Source organism: Dermacentor albipictus, chromosome 3 (assembly GCF_038994185.2).
Source record: "Dermacentor albipictus isolate Rhodes 1998 colony chromosome 3, USDA_Dalb.pri_finalv2, whole genome shotgun sequence".
Lineage (NCBI taxonomy): Eukaryota > Metazoa > Arthropoda > Arachnida > Ixodida > Ixodidae > Dermacentor > Dermacentor albipictus.
The window spans coordinates 141131891-141159860 of NC_091823.1; the positions used below are offsets into that span (position 1 = coordinate 141131891).

The following is a 27970-nucleotide window of genomic DNA, read 5'->3' on the forward strand; positions in this document are numbered from 1 at the left end:
TTTTGTTGTCTGTTTGAAGTACTTTTTCCATCTTGAAAGATGCAACCTCGATATTGTAATATGTTCGAGTTTTCTTTCTTTAAATACACGTTTAGATAGAAGGTATTTAGTGAAATTATCAACATTTATCAGTAAAAAAGGTTTAATGTTCTCCAGCGTTGCGTATAACTACGAAATACTTTGTACTTTTTTTTTGCTGTTTCTTCTTTTCGATAATGATGGGGGCGAAATGCGAAAATACGCGTCTGCTTTGATTTAGGTGCAAGTTAAAGAACCCCAGGTGGTAAAGATCATTCCGGAGTCCCCCACTACGGCGTGCCCCGTAATCAGATTGTAGTTTTTGCACGTAAAACCCCACAGGTTTTTTTGTTTTCGATATATGTTAGACATTCAGTGCATTTTAGACTGCACTCAAATATTGCCCCCCTTACTCAATGCCTCCACACAGGGCTGTATAGTATTATTAAAAAATAATAATAAATAAATGAGTGAGTGAGTGAATGAATAAACAAATAATTGTACGACACGTACCACGCAACATTTCGGGATTCTCTACCCCTCGTGTCAACGTGGGACGTTCTAATAATGGAGAATCGACCAAAAATGGACACAACCCCAGTGAATTATACAGAATAGCCAAGTCAAAGAAAATAAAGTAAATCAAGGAACCCACGAAATGTATTTGACAATATTTTCTGTTCACAAATTGGTGTACGTGCTTTGGAGACATCTGTGAGCCCACATCGTGTGTTGGGGTTTTATATAAGAAGTTATCTTTTTTCCTTTAGTTGTTACGCTGACAGGTGCTCGTACTTGGTCAGCACAAAGAGTTATGTAAACCACTTCGCTGGTACTTTCGTATACGCTTTGCATCTACCAATATACGTGCCCGTATGTCGACCTACTCTATATCCCCCAGCAATCACATCAAACCCGAAGAAGGCAAAAAATGCTTCGATTTAATAAGAAACAAAAGTGAAAGTGTACAAGAAGATAACTTGCCGCACGAGGGGACAGAACACGCATCTCCACATCACGCATACGCTGCTCTTCCGATTAAGTCAAATATTATACCGTATTTACCTATTATCAGAAATTTAAGAACATCAGGCAGTCGATTCAGTATAGGGAGCGTATTCCATAAAAAAAAGGTCTAATTGTGCTCGGGAAATACCGCATCAGTCGATATTAAACTTTCAGGATTCGTGTAGTGAACCGTAACGCCTTGCTTAATGCGTATAACAGATGTTCTCTCACTGGCGCTACTTTGCCAAATCCCATGCTGTAATGGGAGCATCCTTTTGATATAAAGCGGCAAGCAAAGAAAACCTGGCTTTATAAAACGCTGTTTTGCTGATCATGCGTAACGCCGAAGGATATGTTGCAGGCCTTCGTCGTTGACGGAAAAATAAATAATATCCGCTCTGTCTTCAATGTGTGGTCAGGCTACGCGACAACAGAGCTCTATTTTTTTTTTGAACGATCCATGAAACTGCGTTGTGGGCGACCGAGGAACCCTTAAATTTGTTCCCGCATTGTCGCCACGCGGCCAACGCTGAAGCAGGTTTTTCTCGAACAAGCGATCGCTGGGTTCAGTGACCTACATTCAGCCGGGCAATGGGCAACTATATTCACGCTGTCTTAGGAAAGCATCTGGAGTACTCGTTCATAGGCGTCGGTGGTTCAGTGGTAGAATACTCGCCTGCCACGCGGGTGGCCCGGGTTCGATTCCCGGCCGACGCAGTACCTTTTTATTTTACTTTTTAAACACAATTAGACACATTACTTGAACGAGCGGTTCCGTGTCTAGCTTTATCATGATTTTTTGTAAGCACAAGAACATTACTTCGCTTTATATGTATTGTAACTGAGGGCACTCCAGGAAGGTGAAAAGAACAAGCTTAATTTTGACTGCCTGAGGCACTACTTTGATTCAGAATAAATTAAATAAATAAATTAAATAAATTCCCTGGAGGCAATTGCAGACACACACATATCCTAACCCGGTGATCCTTCACCTCTGCTACCCCGACATATATCCGTCCGACGCCTGTAAAGCGTGCGGAGCCAGAGCGACGCTGCAGCACATGCTGTGGGCATGCGCCGGTAGCCAAGCAGCAGGAGTCTCCGACGAACGGGATAGAAATGGCAGTCTCGAACCGAGGGGCGTGTTGGGAGGCGGCCCTGCTCAGCCACGACCTCGCCGATCAACTGTGGGCCGTCCGGCACGCCGAGGAAGCCGCCCGGGTCCAAGGACTCGAGGCCGTCACCTAGGCTGGGGTGCTTATGGCCCCACCCCACCCAAATCGCCGGGCATTTTCAATAAAGTTTTCACCACCACCACCAGAGTTAGACGGCACATATGCACCTTTATACAAAGCGCACTAGTATTAAAGGGGCCCTGAACCACTTTTTATCGAAGTGGAGAAAGGCATTCGAAGAAAAAAATAGGCTATTTCAGAAAGACGTTGCCGCAAAAAAAAAGAGAGAGAGAGAGAGAGACTACAATGCCTTCAACAGAAACAGAGTTATTGGCCATCAAACACAGCCTACACTGTGCTTCCGTCCCTTCTTCAGTGCCTTGTACTGCGAAGGCTACGACGCAGGGGGGTGTGCCCACAACGCTCCGCCTTCTAAATGTCACCGTGGCGCGCAGTTCAAATTTCATTTTGGATGTCAACGTAGACGCGATGAGTTCCGCCTTTGGTGATTACGACGCGACAAACATAAGCCACGCACCTTTGTCCTCGGCGATCGGCAGTGCGCTTAGCCAGTGGACTCGTGGCGGCACCTCGTGGCGGCACCTCGCGGCGGCCGCGGTATCTACGCCATGTAGCCGACCTCTGCTTGTCAACTATCAGCCAATAGCAGCCGTTTAAGGGAATGACGAACTAGTGCGTCTGATGACGAAATATAGCGGCCAGAAGAGAGTGAGGAGATATCCTTCTGTTGAAAAGAGAGCGTTTGAGAGAAAGGTCACTTCGCGATCCGCTTGCGAGCTCCACGCACCACCTACGACAGCAAAACTTGGCTGAGATGTTCACTGCAGCGTATGCTACCCGTGGACTACGTAATTTCACCAAGCAAGGGTAGTTCAGGGCTCCTTTAAGCATAGACAGCAACCAACAGTTTATCTATATAATTTTAATCGTTTGTGAAAGTGACAAGAATAATTACATATTTTCGGCAACATGCATACAGCAAATCCCGATGGCTCCCCGGCTTTACTCTTTAAAATAAAAACAGGAACAGCGCAACACAGGACCAGTTAGTAAAGAGCACAGGACAGAGCGCGCAGTAGCAACCAAATTCTTTATTTGCAAAAGCAGCATATAAATACATCATTGAATGCACATAAAGAACAGAAAAAGAAGGATAAGCGTCAGCCACGTAGATAATCCACTTATGGTGTTTGAGAGCTTGAATGACGCAGAACTGACGCACGCGTCGCCACTTGTGAATATGCAAAATGCTCCAAAGATTTCCCGCGCGCGCTTTTCACTATATCCGCCAGTTATTTCGTACTTAAAGGGACCCTGAAACGCTTTTGACGATTTTCTACAAACGTACTGAGTCGTTAGAGTAGGTCCTTCTGATCATTAATTGACACATCTAAGTGCTGTGCGTAAAGCGAGTAATTTATTATAAGGTTTTAAAAATGCACATCGCTGCCTATCGCAGCGCACTGCTCGGCGGAATTTTAAGCCGCCCCTACCCATATGACCGAAATCACCCATATGATGTCAGTGGGGCGAGCTATCCGATTGGCTTACCAGGGCGCGTGATCGATAATTTTTCCAACTTTATGGTAAACAAATGATCTTCGTAATAGTTGGAATACTAGTTAATTTGTTTTTATAAAAAGAAAGTAGCATAAAAAGAATGCACAAGAACAATTTTTCAGTACACTTAGGCACTTCCGGCACACAGCAAGTGTCGTCTGCTTGTGTTACAACGTACTCCATTTTGACGAGAGCTCCGCGGTCAGAGTTGGTCTCAGTCTTTTCCCGAGCACTATGATTCGACTTTGTTGCCTTGTGGAATGCAAACGTAGCGAATGGCAATATGTCAAGCTGCGACATCGTGTCCCTCTGCAAGGCAGCGTACGAGCGAACTAGCTGCTGCGCATCGGACTGCCGCTATACGATCGGCGCCAGGATTTGCGCGTTTGTGGCCGTCACTTTACACCGGAAGATTCCTAACGCAATAGCGTTTCGCGAGTCCCGTATTAGGGCAAAAATAAGCGCAAGGGGACAGGGTCTGGCCGCTTGACTGTGCCGTAACGGGATGAGCCGAGATGAGCTGAACGGCAAATGTGAATGTCTGCACGGTGCAGCCACCTGGTGGCATAGAGCTCAACCATACGCAGTAGCAGCAACGAAGCGTATTCTTTTTTGCTGCTGGTGCGTATTTTTCGCAGGAGTGTAATCATCAACACGTTGTTTTTATAAATGTTTAAAATGTTTCACACTTGGTTAGAGCAATATTAGCGCTTTGTTTGGCTGGTTAAGCGCTGCGCCAACAAGTGTCTGGACCGTACAGACCGATCAGGCCACTCACGTACGTCTACGCGAAAGTTCCTTCATCAGCTTGAGTTTATGCCTCCAGTCATTTGCCGAAATGACCAGCTAGCCTGTGGTTAACGGAATACCAAACACGTTCGTCGCTACGACAGAATGCTCGCAACGCACACTGCTTCGATAGCTTTCGCTTGGGGTCGACAGCCAAGCGGCTAGCGGAGAGGTTTCGCGCGGGCGGGCTCCAAAACACCCGGAAGTGGACGATGTGACGTCGCATCGTGACGCGGGGCTAGTGAAGGCGGAGTTTAGCCCCGCTCGCTCGGCGAACGAGTTGAGGAGGAAAAGCGTGGCTGCGGAGGAGAGTAACTTCTAATTGCTTGTAGCCTTATTATACGTAACGCTTCTCTTAAATTGTGGTGCGAATGTTCTACTTAAGCTGTACCCTACGCATCTACAAAATTTGTCCGAAACGTTTCAGGGGCCCTTTAAAGTTCGGGGCGCAACATCACGTGTTACAGTGGGCAGCCAGATGACTGCTCGTATTCCCTTTTAGTGAAGCGAATGCTCGCGCAGGCGATCATTTACGCACCTCCCAGTTTGTTCCATATAGCAACGTTTACAATCGAGCGGGATATTACAGACGACCTGAGTTGTGCAGTCAATGAAGCCGCCAAAACGATTCTTATAGCAACTTTTGCGCGCAACAGTGTCCACCACGTTGACTATTTGGCACAATCCGCTTTGTTTATCAGGGGCATTGCACACCACCCTCACTCCTGCCTTGGCCGCAATTTCTTAATGTTATTGGAAGCATGGTGTACATAAGGAATGACGGCAAGCACAGATCTCGAAGGCGGTGACTGCATAATTTGTTTTCCGGCGTTGTTTACCTTTTACAAGGCCACCAGCAGCACTGCACTATACGCTGGTCAGGTATCCTGCTGATGTTATTCTGTTGACATGTGCTGAAAAGCTCTCTTCAACAGAATGCTCGCACGAACGCTTAGAGCAGCTCGCAAACATGCCTTAGCGATGCCTCGTTTTACGAGTTTAGAATGTGCAGACGAAAACCGGAGAAGCCCTCTGTTTGAGCGAGGCGAGTAGCTCCAGCAAACGTGATGAGGCTTAAAAACAATTTCAGTGTCTAACAACCTTAAACGGTCATTGGTGTGGGCTCTTCCGTTGTTAATGCAAAATCCTTCATTATCCCATTGTAGGAGTCAATATTTGTCTTGGAAGTTAACTCCGCGTCACAAGGGTCAACTGAATAAAATACTAAAAAGTCGCCAACAAAGCGGAATATTCTTACGATTGTCAGCTGTAGGCGAGCGAGTAAGCCCCTATTATAGCGTGCAAACGAAATTTGCCTAAGTATGGGTGCCAAACGTGAACCTATACACACTCCCTGCCTTTGAATTGAAAGCTCGTTGTCATGACGAATGAACGTGGATTTCAGGTAGTAGGTGAGCGAAGGCGGTGTGTGATGCTTGTCCAGGGAAGGATGGTGACGATGGCACGTGACCATCACTGTTTAAGTGTTCCATTTATTCCACTCGAACAACACTAGCAGGCCTGAAACGACCCTGCTCCACATCACACAGGCTTCGCAATCATTTCAGTTTCAATCATTTACGGATGAAGTAGTGCATTCGATCACTCTGCAAATCCACGCGCTGTCCAGTTGTGGAATACAATCCCGGACAGCATCGCATGCAAGCCGAAGTGTGACACATTCCGCGACGCCCTACACCATTCACGCCTTATTTCGCTGATAAAGCGTGAAGATGTAATGTTCGTTGTCTCACGTGTCGTTATTGCAAATGCCGTGATTTTTTTTGTCGTTGATTACATATGCCGTGTTCCTTTTCTGTCTTTTTTTGTTCTATGTTTCAAGTACTTTTTCCATCTTCAAAGATGCAACCTCTATATTGTATTATGTTTGAGTTTTCTTCCATTAAATACAGGTTTAGATAATAGGTATTTAGTGTAATTACCAACATTTGTCGGTTATAAAGGCTTAATCTTGTCCATCGTTGCCTATATTTATGAATTCTCTTTTTATTGCTGTTTCTTTTTGATACTGATGGCTGCAAAATGCGAAAACACACGGGCACTTTGATTTAGGTGCACAAAAAATAGCCCCAGGTGGTCAAGATCATTCGGGAGTCTCCCACTACGGCAGCCCTCGTAATCAGATTGTGGTTTTTGCACGTATAACCCCATAAGGTATTTTTTTCTTTTCGATATGCGTTACACATTCAATGTATATTAGACACGCACTTAAATATTGCCCCCCTTACTCAATGCCTCCCCACAGGGCTGTAAGGTGCTATTAAAGAAATAAAAAAAATTAATGAGTGAGTGAGTGAGTGAGTGAGTGAGTGAGTGAGTGAGTGAGTGAGTGAGTGAGTGAGTGAAAAAAATAAACAAATTATTGTACGACATGTATCACGCAGCATTTCGGGATTGTGTACCACTCGTGTCAAAGTGGGACGTTCTAATAATTGAGGATCGACCAAGAACGGACACACCCCCCGTGATACATACAGAATAGCCAAGTCAAGGAAAATAAAGTAAATCAAAGAATTCGCGAAATATACTTAACCGTATCTACTGTTGATAAATCGGTGTGCGTGGTTTGGAGATGTCTCTGAGCCGACATCGTGTGTTTGGATTTTATATAAGAACTTATCCTTTTTTCTTTTGTTGTTCTTACGCTGAACAGTGGGTGCTCATACTTGGTCAGTACACAAGAGTTATGTAAGCCACTTCGCTGGTACTTTCGTACACGCTTTACATACATATCTACAAGTATACCTGCCGATATGTCGACCTACCCAACAGCCCACTGCAGCCACATCAAATGCGAAAAAGGCAAAAAATAATTCGAGGTAATAAGAAAGAAAACTGAAATTGCACAAGAAGATAACTTGCCTCACGAGGACACGCATCTCCACATCACGCATGCGCTGCTCTTATTACTATACCGTATATACCTATTACCGGAAATTTAAGAAAATCGTGCAGTCGATTTATTATAACGGGCTATTCCATACAGAGAGGGCTAATTGTGCTCGGGAAATAACGTACGAGTCGATTTTCTACTTGCAGGTATTGTGAAGTCAACCGTAATGCATTGATTTATTGCTTACAACAGACGTTCTCACACTGGCGCTACTTTGCCAAAATCGAGTGCTATATTCGGAGCATCCTTTTTATATAAATCGGCAAACAAAGAAAAACTGGTTTTATAAAGCGGCGTTTTCTGGTCCTGCGTCACGCCGAAGGAAATGTTGTAGGCCTTCGTCGTAGACGGAAAAGTACATAATATCCGCTGTCTTGAATGCGTGGTCAGGCTGCAGGATAACAGAGCACGCGTGCTTTTCTTGATCGTTCCATGAAACTGCGTTGCGGGCGACCGAGGAAGCCTTTGTTCCCGCAGTGTCGCCACGCGGCCAACGCTGAAGCAGGTTTTTCTCGAACAAGCGATCGCTGGGCTCAGAGACCTACATTTAGCCGTGCAATGGGCAGTTGTATTCACGGTAACCTAGGAAAGCATCTGAAGTTGTCGTTCGTAGGCGTCGGTGGTTCAGTGGTAGAATACTCGCCTGCCACGCGGGTGGCCCGGGTTCGATTCCCGGCCGACGCAATTTCTTTTCTTTTTAAACAGAATAGATTTTACTGAAACGCGATTTGGTGCCTACCTTTACTATAATTTTTTGAAAGGACAAGAACATTACTTCGCTTTATGTGTATTGAAACTGAAGACACTCTAAAAAGGTAAAAAGAACAAGGTTAATTTTGGCTGCCTGAGGCACCACTTTGATACGAAAAGAATTCTCACAGATCTTTCCTAAACTTCTACCGCCGTGTTAGACGGTACATATGCGCTTTACTAGAAAGCGCACTAGTATTAAAGGGGCCCTGAACCACTTTTTATCGAAGTGGAGAAAGGCATTTGATATTAAAATATGCTTTTTCAGAAACACGTTGCCACAAAAAAAAAAAAGACTTCAACGCGTTCAACAGAAGCGAAGTTATTGGCCATCAAACACGAATTTCACTAAGCTCTCGTACCTTCTTCAATGCATTGTACTCCGAAGGCTACGACGCAGTGGGCCGTGCCTGCGACGCAGTGGGGCGTACCGCATCCCAAACAATGGGGAAAGCTTGAAATCATGCAATTGGACCAATATTTATTAAATTACTCAAGGCACTTTATAAAAAATGCACAGCAGTATATGAACTCCACGGACTAAAGGCTAGGAAAGTAAAACTAAAAGCCGGATTATAAAAGGTATGTCCCCTATCACCGACCTTATTTAATATCTGTATAAATAACCTCCTGAAAGCCGTAAATGACGAGGGACCTCGAGTGAGACTGTACACAATAACAACAGACCACCAAGAGCTGTACACAAAAATCTCATGCATGGCATTCGCTGGCGATATTGTGCTTCTGGCTGAGTCGGCAGCAGACCTACAGGACCTCCTAGATACCTGCTCCCGTGTTGCGGCTGAGGACTACATCAAGTTCAACGCACAAAATGCGTAATGGATGAGCTTAAACACAAAATTCATGCTAGAAGGAAATTCTATAACAAAGACAGTCTATAACAAAGACAACAACTTATGAGTATCTTGGAATTTAAATATCAGACAAAAAGGACTACCCCGAAAAACAAACTGATTCCATAACAAAATCGAACCGTCTAAAATGTCGAGTATGGCATGTGTACCGACCCTCGTACAACCCTTAATCAGTCGGTCGCAAACTCTGGAAAACACTCGCAGTCCCAGCAACAACATATGCAACTGACACAATAACATACTTGACACAGACAATAAAATGCCTAAACCGGCACCAGAACGAACTTGGACGATGGCTGCTGGGAGGAAACATCTTCACAGCCAATGCCGCCATAACAGGCGAATTGGGCTGGTCACGGTTTGAAATTCGAGAAGCAAGGTCCAAATTACAATACATGGGTAGGTTGAAATTCATGCCTGAAGCCAAATACAGCCGACGAATATACTTACACCTGCGGTATAAGGGCATAAACACCTTCTGGACGCAACGACTGGCCTCTATTGAAACAAAATTCGGCCCAAACCCGAAGCTCCAAGAAACTAAAAATGAAAGCAAATAGAGTAGAGAAGTGAACAAATGGATAACACGGAGAAGCGCAGACATCTAGCGCAGAGCGACCGCAAAGAAAACCAGTATATTGTGCTATGCGAAAGATAAACTGGAACCTCGCAGGGAAACATACTACAGGGGGAACAGACCGAGCGCACTACTCTTCCAAGCTTGCACAGGATCTTTAGCCACTCAACATCGACGACACGAACTGTTCGACTCGGACCCTTCGTGCCGTTTGTGCGGTGCCCCCGAAAAAACAGTTGTCCACGTGTTGCAGGTCTGCCCAGGCCTGCATCATAAACCCCGAACACCGCCAAGTTTGACTGAACTCCTGGGGCTGTCTGGTTAAATGGGTGAGTCACAAATCGATCGGATTCAGTCAACGAAGAACCTATTGCTGCGGTAGGAATGGCTCTGCAGACAAACCGAAAGCAGACCGGGGGGGGGGGGGGGGTGTTAACGCCCAACACACCACCTTTGCCAACCGCACACACCGGCACACCACCTATTGGACACCGATGCACACGACGGCTGCGCAGAGGGCAGAGTGGAGCCACATAACACCTGGTGGAGCTGTCGCCAATACTTCCTGAAGACCCGCGTGGAGCCCAGCCAGATCTGCCCGTGAGACGGTACCCAAAGCGTTGGCTGCAGGCTACGAGACGCCACCCATGCGCCGCCATACCACTCAATTGGCGACGCCAAACGTGGCTCGGCTTGTCTTGGCGCAGCATTGTCTGCGGAACTGTGAAGAAAGGGGGGGGAGGGTGCTCATAGATAGATCTGCAAAATTGTGGTGAAATTCTGCAGTACACGAACAAAAAAAGAAAACCAGAGTGAACGGTGAGAGACAGCACAAAACTTTATTTTCCTGTGGAACCTCAAACGCCTGCCCTGTGTTAAAAGGGACAAGGAACAAGCTTACTTACTATCTACTAATGTAGCCTACCGCAGCCTAATGTCAGCTATGGGCCAATAGCAGCCGTCGAAAGGAATGACAAAACAAAGGGTCAGATGACGAAATATAACGGTCAGAGAGGGTGAGGAGAGATCATTCTGTTGAAAAGAGAGCGTTTGAGAGAAAGGTGACTTCGCAATCCGCTGGCGAGCTCCACATCGCGTACGACAGCAAAACTTGGCTGAGGTGTATGCAGCAGCGTATGCTACCCGCGGACTATGTAATATCACCAGCACGAGGGCCGGTTCAGGGCCCCTTTAAGCATAGACAGCAGCAACAGTTCATCTATGTAATTGTGAAAGTTACCAGGTGAATTTCAAACTTTCGGCAACCATAAAGCAAATCGCGATGTCTCTCCTGTTTTACTCATTAAATACGACACCCGATTTGTGTGTGCGCGTGTGTTTGTGTGTGTGTGTAAACGAGAAGAAGGAAAATCTTGGGGCTCGATTTACAATAATCCTGAACATGTAAAGCTAACCGGCTATGAGGCCATGAGAAGCAAAGGGGATTTAGCTTTGGTTTAAATTAAAATGTAGGAAATAGTGGGTAAAAGGGAAAATGAAAGTGGACGAAAACATAACTTGCTGCCGGTGTGAGCCAAACCCGCAACCCCGGCATTACGCGTGCGTTGCTCTACCAATTCTGCTACGGCGACGGCCATCAATCCGTCTTCTATCTTGTGTATTTATCTTTACTAAATATATATATATTGGGAGCAGTATATTACACCTTCATCTTCTTCATCGGTACATATTCCTCATCATGGCCTGCGTCATCGTCTTCAGCGCGCGACCGGCGCAACAAACCGTTGAGGCTTAACAGCTGTCTGACTATATACACACACACACACACACACACACACATATATATATATATATATATATATATATATATATATATATATATATATATATATATATATATATATATATATATATATGTATATATATATATATATATATATAGATATATATATAGTAATTCACGTAATTTGGGCCAAGCAATCAAAAAAGGAAACGTTAGCCGTATGAAGCACGCGATGATATTTTTGTTCATACTGACGGCCTGTGTAGTTAACAAGCATTGCTTAATCAACTTTTTAAATATTAACTCGCGCGAAAGGTCTTCAATACAAAAGTTGCAGCGCTTGGTCAGCAACATCGGCTTATTTCATGTATCCTAAGATAACCGTCCTATTTAATTTTTTTTGCAATGGATATTAAAAATCGAAATTAAAAAAAATACCACGTGACTTCCCGCTAACGCGCCGGGCATTTAGTGCCCTCAACTGTACGTTTGACGATATTGGCAAAGGCTGCTCCACGCTCAGAGATCGACTGAAGAGGCTGTCGCTGACTGCGATGGACCGGAGGCAACATGGTTTTTATATCCGGCTTTTTATCCCTGTCCACCTCGCCCCCTCTTTCGTCTTTCCTCATTCGGCCGAGAAGTAAAAAAAATATATATATCTGCGCTACGCCGGATGCTGCCTCCGGTCCCGTATCGCATTCGCAAGTGGCGGCCGCTTTTCCGCTGAAGAATTTTTCTTAAAATGGCACGCCCATTTTTTCACCTAAAGTCCATTGTATCTTGTCACAAGAACAAAGGCGGGGCATGATTCTTGTTGAGGGAAGGATGGTGGCAATGGCAGGTGATTATCACTGTTTAACCACTTCATTTATTCCACTCGAACAACACTAGCAGGCCTGAAACGAACCTGCTCCACGTCACAAAGGCTTCGCAATGATTTCAGCTATGCCCGCATTTACGGATCAACTCGTGCATTCGATTACTCTGGAATTCCACGTGCTGTCCAGTTGTGGAATTCTCTCCCGGACAGCATCGCATGCAAGTCGAAGCGTGACACATTCCGTGACGCCCTACACCATTCACGCTTTATTTTGCTGATAAAGCGTGAAGATGTGCCTGTTTGTTGTCTCACGTTATTGCAAATCCAGTCATCTTTTGCTCATTTTTACATATGCCGTGCTTCTTAACTTTTTTTTGGTTCTATGTTTGAAGTACTTTTTCCCTCTTCAAAGATACAACCTCTATATTGTATTATGGCCTAGTTTTCTTTCATTAAGTACAGATTAAACAGAAGGTATTAAGTGTAATTACCAACATTTGTCGGTTATAAAGGTTTAATCTTGTCCAGCGTTGCGTATACTTATGACTTCTCTTCTTTTTTTGCTGTTTATAATTTTCGATATTGATGGCTGCAAAATGCGAAAACACACGTGTACTTTGATTTAGGTGCGCGTTAAGGAACCCCAGGGGGTCAAGATAATTCCGCACAGTCCCCCACTACGGCGTGCCTCGTAATCAGATCGTGGTTTTGGCACGTAAAACCCCATAAGCAATTTTTATATAAATGTTAGACATTCAATAATAATAATAATAATATATGGGGTTTTATGTGCCAAAACCACTTTCTGATTATAAGGCACGCCGTAGTGGGGGACTCCGGAAATTTTGACCACCTGGGGTTCTTCAACGTGAACCTAAATCTAAGTACACGGGTGTTTTCGCATTTCGCCGCCATCGAAATGCGGCCGCCGTGGCCGGGATTCGATCCCGCGATCTCGTGCTCAGGAGCCTAAACCATAGCCACTGTGGAACCGCGGCGGGTGTTAGACATTCAGTGTATATTAGATGCGCACCTAAATATTGCCCCAATACTCAATGCCTCCGCAGAAGGCTGTAAGGCGTTAATAAATAAATCAAATAAACAAATAATTAATGAGTGAATGAATAATCAAATAATTGTTGGACACGTATCACGAAACATTTCGGGATTCTGTACACGTTCTAATAATGGAGGATCGACCAAGGACGGACACTACCCCAGTGAAATATATAGAATAGCTAAGTAAAAAAAAAAAATAAAGCAAATCCAGGAATCCGCGAAACATATTTAGCCATATCTTCTGTTAACAAATCGATGTACGTGCTCTGGAGACATCTCTGAGCCGACATAGTGTGTTGAGATTTTATAATTGAGGTTATACTTTTTTCTTTTGTTGTTGTTACGCAGAAAAGAGGTGCGTATGGTCAGCACAGAAGACTTACGTAAACCATTTCGCTGGTACATTTATATACGCTTTGCATACATATCAACAAATATATTCGCCGAAATGTTGACCTACTCAACAGCCCCCAGCGGCCACATCAAAGCGGAGAAATGCAAAAAAATGCTTCGAGTTAATAAGAAAGAAAACTGAAATTGCACGAGAAGATAACATGCCGCTCGAGGACAAGCATCTCCACATCACGCATGCGCTGCTCTTCCAATGAACTCAAAGATTATACCGTATATACCTATTGCCAGAAATTTAAGAAAATCGTGCAGTCGATTGATTATAGGGGGGTATACCATAAAAAGAAGGTCTTATTCTGCTCGCGAAATAACGCATCATTCGATATTAGACTTTCAGGCTTTGTGTAGTGAATCGTAACGCATTGCTTTATTGCGTACAACAGATGTTCTCTCACTGGCGCTACTTTGCCATATCATGTGCTATATTCGGAGCATTCTTTTGACACAAAACGGCAAGCAAAGAAAACCTGGCTTTATAAAGCGCCGTTTTGCTGGTCGTGCGTCACGCCAAAGGAAATGTTGCAGGCCTTCGTCGTAGACGGAAAAGTACATAATTTCCGCTGTCTTGAATGTGTGGTCAGGCTGCACGATAACAGAGTACTATGCTTTTATTGAACGATCCATGAAACTGCGTTGCGGGCGACCTAGGAAGCCTTTGTTCCCGCAGTGTCGCCACGCGGCCGACGCTGAAGCAGGTTTTTCTCGAACAAGCGACCGCTGGGATCAGTGACCTACATTCAGCCGTGCAATGGGCAGCTGTATTCACGCAATCCCAGGAAAGCATCTGAACTTGTTCTTCGTAGGCGTCGGTGGTCCAGTGGTAGAATACTCGCCTGCCACGCGGGTGGCACGGGTTCGATTCACGGCCGACGCATTTTTTGTTTCTTTCTAAAAACAATGCATCTTATTGAAACGAAAGGTTCGGGGTCTAGCTTTATTACTACTACCCTTTTAAAACACAAGAACATTACTTCGCTTTATATCTATGGAAACTGAAGCCACTCCCGAAAGGTAAATAGAAAAGCTTAGTTTTGCCTGTGCGAGGCACCACTTCGATACGAAAGGAATCCTCACAGATCTTTCCTAAAATTACATCGCCGAGTTAGACGGTATATAGGCGCTTTTATACAAAACGCACTAGTATTAAAAGGGTCTTAAACCACTTTTTATCGAAGTGGAGAAAGGCATTTGAAGTGAAAATAGTCTACTTCAGAAAGACGTTGCCGCGAAAAAGAAAAGTACTTCGGCGCGTTCAACAGAAGCGGTGTTATTGGCCATCAAACACGGCCTCCACTGTGCTCCTGTTCCTTCTTCAATGCCTTGTACTGTGAAGGCTACGACGGAGTGTGGCGTGCCCACAACGCTACGCCTTCTAAACGTCACCGCGGCGCGCCGTTCAAATGTCTTTCTGGATGTTAACGTAGACGCGAGGGCTTCCGCCTTTGGTGCTTACGACGCGACAAACATAAACCACGCGCCGTTGTGCTCGGCGATCGGCAGTGCGCTTAGCCGGTGGACCCGAAGCGGCATCTCGCGGCCGCCGAGGTATCAACGCCTTGTAGCCGACCGCAGCTTGATGTCAGCTATCGGCCAATAGCAGCTGTCTAAGGGAATGACGAAAGAAAGCGTCTGATATAGCGGCCAGTAGAGAGTGAGGAGAAATAGTTCTGTTGAAGAGAGAGCGTTTGAGAGAACGGTGAATTCGCGATCCGCTTGCGAGCTCCACGCACCGTGTATGACAGCAAAACTGAGATGTTCACATCAGCGTATGCTAGCCGCGGACTATGGAATTTCACGAAGCCCGAGGGGTGGTTCAGGGCCCCTTCAAGCATAGACAGCAACCAACTTTTTACCGATATAATTTTAATCGTTTGTGAAAGTGACAAGAATAATCCCATATTGTCGGCAACATGCATACAGCAAATCCCGATGGCTGCTCGGTTTTATTCTTTAAAATAAAAACAGGAACAACGCAACACAGGACCAGCGAGTAAAGAGCACAGGACAAAGCGCGGACTAGCAGCCAAATGCTTTATTTGCAGAAGCAGCATATAAAGGCATCATTGAATGTGACGTAAAAAAACAGAAAAAGAAGGATAAGCGTCAGCCACGGAGATAATCCAGTTATATTGTTGAGAGCGCCAATGACGCAGAACTGGCGCACGCGTGGCCACTTGTGAATATGCAATATGCTTCAAAGATGTCCCTCGCGCACTTTTCACTATATCCGCCAATTATTTCGTACTTCCTAAACATCGGGACGCAACGTCGCGTGTTACAGTGGGCAGCCAGATGACTGCGCGGATTTCCTTTTAGTGAAGCGGCATGCTCGCGCAGGCGATCATTAATGCACCTCCCAGTTTGCCCGATGTAGCAACGTTTACAATCTAGCAGGATTTTCTAGACGACCTGCGTTGTAGAGCCAACGAAGCCGCCAAAATGATTCTTATAGCAATTTTTGCCCGTGACAGTATCCACCATGTTGGCTATTTTGCGCAACCCCGCTCCGTTTATTAAGGCACACCATCCTCACTCCTGCCTTGACCGCAATGTTCATAATCTTATGAGAAACACGGTGTACATAAGCAATCACGGTAAGCCTAGATCTCGAAGGCGGTGAGTTTTCCGGCGTTCTTTAACTCTTTTACAAGGTCACCAGCAACAATGCACTATACGCTGGTCCGGTATCCTGCTGATGTTAGTCTGTTGACTTGTGCTGAAAAGCTCTGTTCAACAGAGTGCTCACACTAACGCTTGAGAGAAGCTAGCAAACATGCCTTAGCAATGCCTCGTTTTACGAGTTCGGAGTGTGCCGACGAAAACGGGAGAAGCCATTACTTTGAGCGACGCGAGTAGCTCCAATAAACGTGATGAGATTTAAAAACAGTTTCAGTGTCTAAAAATATTAAACGGTCATTGGTGTGGGCTCTTCCGTTGTTAATGCAAAATGCTTCATTATCTCATTGTAGGCGTGAATATTTGTCTTGGAAGTTAACTCCGTGTAACAAGGGTCAACTGAATAAAATACTAAAATGTCGCCAACAAAGCGGAATATGCTTACGGTTGTCAGCTGTAGGCGAGCGATTAAGCCCCTATCATAGCATGCAAACGAAATGTCGCTATTTGTGGGTGCCAAGCGTGAACCCATACACACTCCCTGCCCTTGAATTGAAAGCTTATTGTCATGACAAATGAATGTAAATTTCAGGTAGTAGTTGAGTGAAGGCGGTGTATGATGCTTGTCGAGGGAAGGATGGTGACGATGGCACGTGACCATCACTGTTTAAGAGTTCCATATATTCCACTCGAACAACAGCAGCAGGCCTGAAACGACACTGCTCCACGTCACACAGGCTTCGCAATCATTTAAGTTTCAATCATTTCAATCATTTACGGATGAAGTCGTGCATTCGATCACTCTGCAAATCCACGCGCTGTCCAGTTGTGGAATACACTCCCGGACAGCATCGCATGCAAGTCGAAGTGTGACACATTCCGCGACGCCCTACACCATTCACGCTTTATTTCGCTGATAAAGCGTGAAGATGTGCTGTTCGTTGTCTCACGTGTCGTTATTGCAAATGCCGTGATTTCTTTTGTCATTGATTACTTATGCCGTGTTCCTTTGCTGTCTTTTTTTTGTTCCATGTTTCAAGTACTTTTTCCATCTTAAAGATGTGATCTCTATATTGTATTATGTTGGAGTTTTCTTCCATTAAATACAGGGGTAGATAGAAGTTATTTAGTGTAATTACCAACATTTGTCGGTTATATAAAGGCGTAATCATGTCCACCGTTGCGTATATTTATGAATTCTCCTTTTATTGCTGTTTCTTTTCGATACTGATGGCTGCAAAATGCGAAAACACACGTGTGCTTTGATTTATGTGCACATTAAATAGCCCCAGGTGGTCAAGATCATTCCGCAGTACCCCACTACGGCGTGCCTCATAATCAGATTGTGGTTTTTACACATAGAACCCCATAAGTTATTTTTTTTCTTTTCAATATATGTTACACATTCAGTGTATATTAGACACGCACTTAAATATTGCCCCCCTTACTCAATCCCTCCCCACAGGGCTGTAAGGTGCTACTAAAAAATTAAAAAATTAATGAGTGAGTGAGTGAGTGAGTGAGTGAGTGAGTGAGTGAGTGAGTGAGTGAGTGAGTGAGTGAGTGAGTGAGTGAGTGAGTGAGTGAGTGAGTGAGTGAGTGAGTGAGTGAGTGAGTGAGTGAGTGAGTGAGTGGAAAAATAAACAGATTATTGTACGACACGTATCACGCAACATTTCGGGATTCTGTACCACTCGTGCCACAGTGGGACGTTCTAATGAAGGATCGGCCAAGAACGAACACACACCGCCAGTGATACCTATAGAGTAGTCAAGTCAAAGAATATAAAGTAAATCAAAGAATTCGCGAAATATACTTAACCGTATCTACTGTTATTAAATCGATGTGCGTGGTTTGGAGATATCTCTGAGCCGACATCGTGTGTTTGGATTTTATATAAGAAGTTATCCTTTTTTCTTTCGTTGTTACGTTGGAAAGTGGTGTTCATACTTGGTCAGCACACAAGGGTTAGGTAAACCACTTCACTGGTACTTCCATATACGCTTTGTATACATATCTAAAAATATACCTGGCGATATGTCGACCTACCCAACAGCCCTCAGCAGCCACACCAAAGGCGAAAAACGCAAAAAATGCTTCGAGTTAATAAGAAAGAAAACTGATATTGCACGAGAAGATAACTTGCCCCACGCGGACACGCCTCTCCACATCACGCATGCGCTGCTCTTATTACTATACCACAAATACCTATTACCGAAAATTTAAGAAAATCGTACAGTCGATTTACTATATCGGGCTATTCCATAAAGAAAAGGCTAATTGTGCTCCGGAAAGAACGTACGAGTCGATTTTCTACTTGCAGGTATTGTGTACCCAACAGTAATTCATTGTTTTATTGCTTACAAAAGACGTTCTCTCACTGGCGCTACTTTGCCAAAATCACGTGCTATATTCGGAGCATCCTTCTTATATGAATCGGCAAACAAAGAAAAACTGGTTTTATAAAGCGGCGTTTTGCTGATCCTGCGTCACGCCGAAGGAAATGTTGTAGGCCTTCGTTGCAGACAGAAAAGTACATATTGTGCGCTGTCTTGAATGTGTGGTCAGGCTGCACGATATCGGAGCTCTATTCTTTTTTTTTTTTGAACGTTCCGTGAAATTGCGTTGCGGGCGACCGGGGAAGCCTTTGTTCCCGCATTGTCGCCACGCGGCCAACGCTGAAGCAGGTTTTTCTCGAACAGGCGATCGCTGGGCTCAGTGACCTACATTCATCCGGGAAATGGGCAGCTGTATCCACGCTATCCCAGGAAAGCATCTGGCGTAGTACTACATGGGCGTCGGTGGTTCAGTGGTAGAATACTCGCCTGCCACGCGGATGGCCCGGGTTCGATTCCCGGCCGACGCAGTTTCTTTTGTTTTTAAACACAATACAGTTTGCTGAAACGCGGTTCGGTGTCTAACTTTACTATAATCTTTTGAAAGGACAAGAACATTACTTCGCTTTATATGTATTGAAACTGATGACACCCTGGAAAGGTAAAAAGAACAAGGTTAATTTTGGCTGCCTGAGGCACCACTTTGATACAAAAGGAATTCTCACAGATCTTTCCTAAAATTCTACCACCGAGTTACACGGTACATATGAGCTTTTCTACAAAGCGCACTAGTATTAAAGGGTGCCTGGACCACTTTTTATCGAAGTGGAGAAAGGCATTTTATATTAAAATAGGCTTTTTCAAAACCACGTTGCCACAAAAAAGGGCTTCAACGCGTTCAACAGAAGCGAAGTTATTGGCCATCAAACACGAATTTCACTAAGCTCTCGTTCCTTCTTCAATGCATTGTACTGCGAAGGCTACGATGCAGTGGGGCGTGCCACATTCTAAACAATGGCAAAAGCTTGAAATCATGAAATTGGACCAAGATTTTATTGAATTACTGAAGGCACTTTATAAAGAATGATCAGCAGTATATGAAGTCCATGGACTAAAATCTAGGAAAGTAAAACTAAAAGCCGGATTATAAAAGGTATGTCCCCTATCACCGACCTTATTTAATATCTGTATATATAACCTCCTCCACAATAACAAGAGACCACCAATAGCTGTACACAAAAATCTCATGCGTGGCATTCGCTGGCGATATTGTGCTTCTGGCTGAGTCGGCAGCAAACCTACAGGACTTCCTAGATTTCTGCTCCCGAGTGGCGGATGAGGACTACATCAAATTCAACGCAGAAAAATGCCAATGAATGAGCTTAAACACAAAATTCAAGCTAGAAGGAAATTCTATAACAAAGACAATCTATAACAAAGACTGCAACTTATGAGTATCTTGGAATTGAAATACGAAACAAAAATAATTACCTCGAAAAACGAACTAATTCGATAATAAAGAAAACGAACCGCCCAACAGGTCAAGTATGGCACCTCTCCCGACCGTCGTACAAACCCTTATTCAGTCGGTCGCACACTCTAGAAAACACTCCCAGTCCCAGCAACTACATACGCAGCTGACACACTAACATACTTGACACAGACAATGGAATGCCTAAACCGACACCAGAACGAACTTCGACGATGGCTGCTGCGAGGAAACATCTTCACAGCGAATGCCACAATAACAGGGGAAGTGGGCTGGTCACGGTTTAAAATTCGAGAAGCAAAGTCCAAATTACAATACATGGGTAGGTTGAAATTTATGCCTGAAGCCAAATACAGCCGCCGAATATACTTACATCTGCGGTATAAGGGCATAAAGACCCTCTGGATGCAACGCCTCGCCTCTGTCGAAACAAAATTCGGCCCAAACTCAAAGCTCCAAGAAACTAAAGGTGAAAGCAAATGGAATAGAGAAGTGAACAAATGGATGACACGGAGAAGCACAGACATCTCGCGCAGAGCGACCGCAAAGAAAACCAGTATATTGTGCTATGCGAAAGATAAACTGGAACCTGGCAGGAAACCATACTACAGCGGGGGGACAGACCGTGCGCACTACTCCTCCAAGCTTGCACAGGATTTTTGGCCACTCAAGATCGACGACACGAACTGTTCGACTCGGACCCTTCGTGCCGTTTGTGCGCTGCCCCCGAAAAAACAGTTGCCCACGTGTTGCAGGTCTGCCCACGCCTGCATGATAAACCCTGAACACCGCCAGGTTTGACTGAACTCCTGGGGCTGTCCTGTTAAATGGATGAGTCACAAATCGATCGGATTCAGTCAACGAAGAACCTATTGCTTCGGTGGGAACGGCTCTGCAGACAAACAGAAATCAGACCGGCCGGGTTAACGCCCAACACACCACCTTTGACAACCGCACGCACCGGCACACAACCTATTGGACACCGATGCACAGTCGACGGCTGCGCAGAGTGCAGAATGGAACCACATAACACCTGTTGTCGCCGTCGCCAATCCTTCATCAAGACCCGCTGGAGCCCTGCCAGATCTACCCATGCGACGGTACCCAAAGTGTTGGCTGCAGGCTACGAGACGCCACCCATGCGCCGCCATGCCACTCAGTTGGCGACGCCAAACTTGGCTTGGTTTGTCTTGGCGCGGCATTGCCTGGGGAACTGTGAACGAAGAGGGGGGGGGGGGGGGTCGCGGCGTGCTCATAGATAGTTCTGCGAAATTGTGGTGAAACTCTACATTACACGAACAAAAAAAAAAGACTGGACTGTCAGAGACAGCCAAAAACTTTTATTTTCCTGTGGAACCTAAAACGCCTTTCCTGTGTTAAAAGGGACTAGGAACAAACTTACTTACATGCTGTCTACCCCATGTAGCCGACCACAGCCGGATGTCAGCTATCGGCCAATTGCCGCCGTCTAAAGGAATGACGAAAGAAAGCGTCTGATGACGAAATATAACGGCCAGAGAGAGGGAGGAGAGATCCTTCTGTTGAAAAGAGAGCGTTTCCGAGAAAGATGACTGCGCGATCCGCTTGAGAGCTCCACGTATGGTTGAGAGCTCCACGCATCGAGGCCGACAGCAAAACTTGGCTGAGATGTTAGCAGCAGCGTATGCTACCCGCGGACTATGTAATTTAACCAGCACGAGGGCCGGTTCAGGGCCCCTTTCAGCAACAACTGTTCATCCATGTAATTGTGAATGTCATCAGCTAATTCCAAACTTTCGGCAACCATACAGCATATCCCAATGCCTGTCCGATTTTACTCTTTAAATATGACACCCGACTTTTGTGTGTGTGTGTGCGTGTGTGCGTGTGTGTTTGTGTGTGTGTGTGCGTGCGTGCGTGCGCGCGCGTGCGCATGTGTGTTATTCAGCTAATTTGGCCCAGGTGTTAAATAAAGAAACGTAGGAGCTACGCGTGTCGAATTGCCGCAGTATTGTTCTGAGCCGTACGAAGCACGCGATGATATTTTGTAACAAACATTCCTTAATTAATTTTTAAATATTAACTCTGGCGAAAGATCTTCAATACAAAAGTTGCACCGATTGGTCAGATACATCGGATTATGTCATCTATCCTAAGATAACCGCCCTATTTAATTTTTTCCCCGCCGATTTTAAATATATTAGCAAAGGCTGCTCCGTACACAAGGGATCGAGTGAACAGGCTGTCGGTACCTGCGATGGACCGGAGGACACACGGTTTTTATGTCCGGCTTTTTATCCCTGTCCCCGCCTTGCTCCCTCTTTCGTCTTTCTTCATTGGTTCGAAAAATGAAGAAAAAATGCCTGCGCTGCTTCGAATGCTGCCTCCGGTTCCGTATGGCATTCGCAAGTGCCGGCTGCTTTTTCGTTGAATTTTTCCTAAAACGGTACGCCCCTTTTGTCATTTAACGTCCATTGTATCTTGTCACAAGGACGAAGGCGGGACATGATGCTTGTTAAAGGAAGGGTGGTGACGATGGCAGCTGATTATCACTGTTTAACGATTTCATCTATTCCGCTCGAACAACACTATAGCAGGCCTGAAACGACCCCGCTCCACGTCACAAAGGCTTCGCAATGATTTCAGTTTCAATCATTTCAATCATTTACGGATGAACTCGTGCATTCGATTACTCTGGGATTCCGCGTGCTGTCCAGTTGTGGAATTCTTACCCAGACAGCATCGCGTGCAAGTCGAAGTGTGCCACATACCGCGACGCCCTGCACCATTCACGCTTTGGTTTGCCGATAAAGCGTGAAGATGTGCTGTTCTTTGTCGCACGTGTCGTTATTGCAAATCCATTGAGTTTTATATTTTCCCATTGATTACTTATGCCGTGTTCCTTTAATGTCTATTTTTTGTTCTCTGTTTGAAGTACTTTTCCCCTCTTCAGTGATGCAAACTCTATATTGTATTATGTCCTAGTTTTCTTTCTTGAAGTACGCGGTTAGGTGGGAGGTATTTCGCGTAGCTGTCAACATTTGTCGGTTATAAAGGTTTAATCTCGTCCAGCGTTGCGTATATTTATGAATTCGCTTGTATTTTATTTATTTATGAATTCTTTTCCTGTTTCTTCTTTTCGATACTGATGGCGGCGAAATGCGAGAACAGGCGTGTACTTTGATTTAGGTGCACGTTAAAGAACCCCAGGTGGTCAAGATCATTCCGGAGTCCCCCGCTACGGCATGCCTCGTAATCACATCGTGGTTTTGGCACTTACAACCACATAAGTTTTTTTTTTCGATATATCTTAGACATTCAGTGTATATTGATACGCACTTAAATATTGCCCCCCCCCTACTCAATGCCTCTGCAGAAGGCTGTAAGGTGTTAATAAATAAATAAATAAAAATATAAATAAATAAATAAATAATTTAGTTATGCGTTAATGAATAAACAAATAATTGTACGCCACGTATCACGCAACATTCCGGGATTCTGTACCAGTCGTGTCACAGTGGCACGTTCTAATAATGGAGGATCGACCATGAGCGGACACACCCCCAGTGAAATATATAGAATAGCCAAGTCAAAGCAAATAAAGCAAATCGAGGAACCCGCGAAATATATTTAACCATATTTTCTGTTACAAATCGGTGTCTGTGCTTTGGAGACATCTCTGAGCCGACATTGTGTGTTGACATTTTATATAAGAAGTTATCCTTTTCTTTCTTTTGTTGTTGTTACGCAGAACAGAGGTGCGCATATCCGGGTAAGCACACAAGTGTGTATATAAACCACTTTGCTGGTACTTCCATATACGGTTTGCACACATATCTACAAATATATCCGCCTATAGGTCGGCCTACCCAACAGCCCCCCGCAGCCACATCAAACCCGAAAAAAGCAAAAGATGCTTCGATTTAATAAGAAACAATAGTGAAAGTGCACAAGAAGATAACTTGCCGCACGAGGGGACGGAACAAGCATCTCCACATCACGAATGCGCAGTTCTTCCGATTAAGCCAAACAGTACACCGGATATACCTATTACCAAAAATTTAAGAACATCGTGCAGTCGGTTTATTGTAGGGGGTATTCCATAAAAAAAGATCTAATTGTGCTCGGGAAATAGCGCATGAGTCGATATTAGACTTTCACGTTTTGTGAAGTGAATCGTAACGCATTGCTTTATTGCGTAGAACAGATGTTCTCTCCCTGGCGCTACTTTCCAAAATCCCCTGCTGTAGTCGGAGCATCCTTTTTATATTTATTTATTTCTTTCTTTCACGTACTTTCAAGGCGCGAAGGCGTTACAGAAAGGAGTGGAGTCAAAACAAGAAGTAATGCAGTAAAAATACAAACTGCAAGTATTAACAAAAAATATTAACAAAAGGCATTCTGAACGGCGGTCTTGAAGTTAGTAGGGTCGGTGATGAGTGCGATTGAGGCGGGAAGGCGATTCCAGCCCGTGCTTGTCCTGGGGATGAATGAGTCACTGTACCGGTTAGTACGGCACAATGGCACCCCGATTTTAAGGCTGTGGTGAGTGCGGGCCTAAATATAAGATGGAGGGGCAAGAAGGGTCTCTTTTAAAAAGGGGTTCAAGTGAAAAACTTTGTGAAAAAGGGAGAGACGGGAAGATTTGCGGCGTGAGAAAAGATCAGGTAAGTTAAGAGTTCGTTTCATTGAAGAAATACAGAAATACATTACAAAGAAATACAAAGAAGTACAATACGAAGAAATACATTGACGAAATACAAATACAAAATAAAGCGGTAAACAAAGAAAACCTGGCTTTATAAAGCGCCGTTTTGCTGGTCGTGCGTCACGCCAAAGGAAATGTGGCAGGCCTTTGTCGTAGACGGAAAAATACATAATATGCGTTGTCTTGAATGTGTAGTCAGGCTGCACGATAGCGGAGCGCTATTCGTTTTTTTTTTGAGCGATCCATCAAATTGCGATGTGGGCGACCGAAGAAGCCTTTGTTTCACCAATGTCGCCATTCGTCCAACGCTAAAGCAGGTTTTTCTCGAACAGGCGATCGCTGGGCTCAGTGACCTACATTCATCCGGGCAATGGGCAGCTGTATCCACGCTATCCCAGGAAAGCATCTGGCGTAGTACTACATGGGCGTCGGTGGTTCAGTGGTAGAATACTCGCCTGCCACGCGGGTGGCCCGGGTTCGATTCCCGGCCGACGCAGTTTCTTTTCTTTTCAAAGACAATACATTTTACTGGAACGAGCGGTTGAAGGTCTAGCTTTATTATCACCATTCTTTTAAAACACAAGCGCATTACTTCGCTTTATATGTATTGAAACTGAACACACTCCGGAAAGATGAAACAACAAGCTTAATGTTAGCTACCTGAGGCACCATTTTGATTCAAAAGACATTCTCACAGATCTTTCCGAAAGTTATATCGCTGAGTTAGGCGGTACGTATGCGCCTTTATACAAAGCGCACTAGTATTAAAGGCGCCATGAACCACTTTTTATGTAAGTGGAAAAAGACATTTGAAGAGAAAAAAGGCTATTTCAGGAAGACGTTGCCATAACAAAAAAAGGAAAGGACTTCAACGCGTTCAACAAAAGCGGAGTTATTGGCCATCAAACACGGCATCCACTGTGCTTCCGTCCCTTCTTCAGTGCCTTGTACTGCGAAAGCAACGACGCAGTGGGGCGTACCCATAACGCTCCGCATTATAAATGTCACCGTGGCGCGCAGTTCAAATTTCATTTTGGATGTCAATGTAGACGCCAGGACTTCCGAGTTTGGTGCTTACGACGCGCTAAAGCTAAACATAAGGCACACGTGGTTGTCCTCGGCGAGCGGCAGCGCGCTTGGCCAGCGGACTCGTGGCGGCACCTCGCGGTGGCCGCGGTATCTACACCATGTAGCCGACCGCTGCTTGTCAGCTATCGGCCAATAGCAGCCGTCTAAAGAAATGACGAAACAAAGCGTATGATGACGAGATATAGCGGCCAGAAGAGAGTGAGGAGATATCCTTCTGTTGAAAAGAGAGCGTTTGAGAGAAAGGTGACTTCGCGATCCGCTTGCGAGCTCCACGCACCGCCTACGACAGCAAAACTTGGCTTAGATGTTCACAGCAGCGTATGCTACCCGCGGACTATGTAATTTCCCCAAGCCCGAGGGGCGGTTCAGGGCCCCTTTAAGCATAGACGGCAACCAACTGTTTATCTATATAATTTTAATCGTTTGTGAAAGTTACCAAAATAATTCCATATTTTCCGCAACCATACAGCAAATCTCGATGGCTCCCCTGTTTTACTCTTTAAAATAAAAACAGGAACACCACAACACAGGACCAGCGAGTAAAGAGCACAGGACAGACCGCTGACTAGCAACGAAATGTTTTATTTGCAGAAGCAGCATATACAGACATCATTGAATGTGACGTAAAGAACAGAAAAAGAAGGATAAGCGTCAACCACGGAGAGAATTCGCCTTTTGTGAATATGCGAAATGCTTCAAAGATGTCGCCCGCGCGCTTTTCACTGTATCTGCCAATTACTTCGTACTTAAAGTTCGGGGAGCAACCTCACGTGTTACAGTGGGCAACCAGATGACTGCGCGGATTTCCTTTTAGTGAAGCGGCATGCTCGCGCAGGCGATCATTTACGCACTTCCAAGTTTGTTCCATATAGCAACGTTTACAATCTAGCGGGATTTTATAGACGACCTGCGTTGTGCACTCAGTGAAGCCGCCAAAATGATTCTTATAGCAACTTTCGCGCGACAGTGTCCACCCAATCCGCTCTGTTTATTAGGGGCATTGCACACCACCCTCACTCTTGCCTTGGCTGTAATTTCCTAATGTTATGGGAAGCACGGTGAACATAAGGAATGATGGCTAGCATAGATCTCGAAGCCGGTGACTGCATAGTTTGTTTTCTGGCGTTCTTTAACTCTTTTACAAGGCGACCAGCAAGACTGCACAATACGCTGGTCGCGTAGCTTGCTGATGTTAGTCTGTTCATTTGTGCTGAAAAGCTCTCTTCAACAGAGTGCTCGCACGGACGCTTGAGAGCAGCTCGCAAACATGCCTTAGCGATCCCTCGTTTTACGAGTTTGGAGTGTGCCGACGAAAACGGGAGAAGCCCTCTTTTTGATCGAGGCGAGTAGCTCCAGCAAACGTGATGAGGTTTAAAAACAATTTCAGTGTCTAAAATCCTTAAACGGTCCCAGGTGTGCTCTTCCGTTGTTAATGCAAAATCCTTCATTATCTCACTTAAGGCGTCAATAATTGTCTTGCTGGTTAACTCCGCGTCACAAGGGTCAACTGGATAAAATATTAAAATGTCGGCAACAAAGCGGAATATTCTTACGGTTGCCAGCTGTAGGCGAGCGAGTAAGCCCCTGTCATACCATGTCAACAACATGTCGCTAAGTGTAGGTGCCAAGCATGAACCTATACACACTTCCTGCCTTTGAATTAAAAGCTCATTGTCATGACAAAGGAATGTGGACTTAGGTAGTAGGTGAGTGAAGGCGTTGTGTGATGCTTGTGGAAGGAAGGATGGTGACGAAGGCAGGTGATCATTACCGTTTAACAATTTCATTTATTGCACTCGAACAACACTAGCAGGTCTGAAACGGCCCTGCTACACGTCACACAGGCTTCACAATCATTTCAACTATGCCTTGAACTCGTGCATTCGATCACTTTGCGATTCCGCCTGCTGTCCACTTTTGGAATACTCTCCCGGGCAACATCGCATGCAAGTCGAAGTGGGACACATTCCGCGACGCCCTACACCATTTATGCTTTATTTTGCTGATAAAGCGTTAAGATGTGCTGTTT

The 27970-nt window shown here is 45.0% G+C and overlaps 1 protein-coding gene and 5 non-coding genes across 6 annotated transcripts in view; all 6 read left to right on the top strand.

Moving 5' to 3' along the window:
• The window catches only part of LOC135905341 (endothelin-converting enzyme 2-like), a 194736-nt gene that overhangs the window by 26082 nt on the left and 140684 nt on the right, over positions 1–27970 (top strand). The window lies entirely within an intron of this gene.
• TRNAG-GCC (transfer RNA glycine (anticodon GCC)) lies at positions 1673–1743 on the top strand. Its single transcript has one exon. It is a non-coding gene; the product is annotated as a tRNA-Gly (tRNA).
• Positions 8099–8169, top strand: TRNAG-GCC (transfer RNA glycine (anticodon GCC)). Its single transcript has one exon. It is a non-coding gene; the product is annotated as a tRNA-Gly (tRNA).
• On the top strand, positions 14528–14598 carry TRNAG-GCC (transfer RNA glycine (anticodon GCC)). The gene has a single exon. It is a non-coding gene; the product is annotated as a tRNA-Gly (tRNA).
• On the top strand, positions 19136–19206 carry TRNAG-GCC (transfer RNA glycine (anticodon GCC)). Its single transcript has one exon. It is a non-coding gene; the product is annotated as a tRNA-Gly (tRNA).
• TRNAG-GCC (transfer RNA glycine (anticodon GCC)) lies at positions 25278–25348 on the top strand. Its single transcript has one exon. It is a non-coding gene; the product is annotated as a tRNA-Gly (tRNA).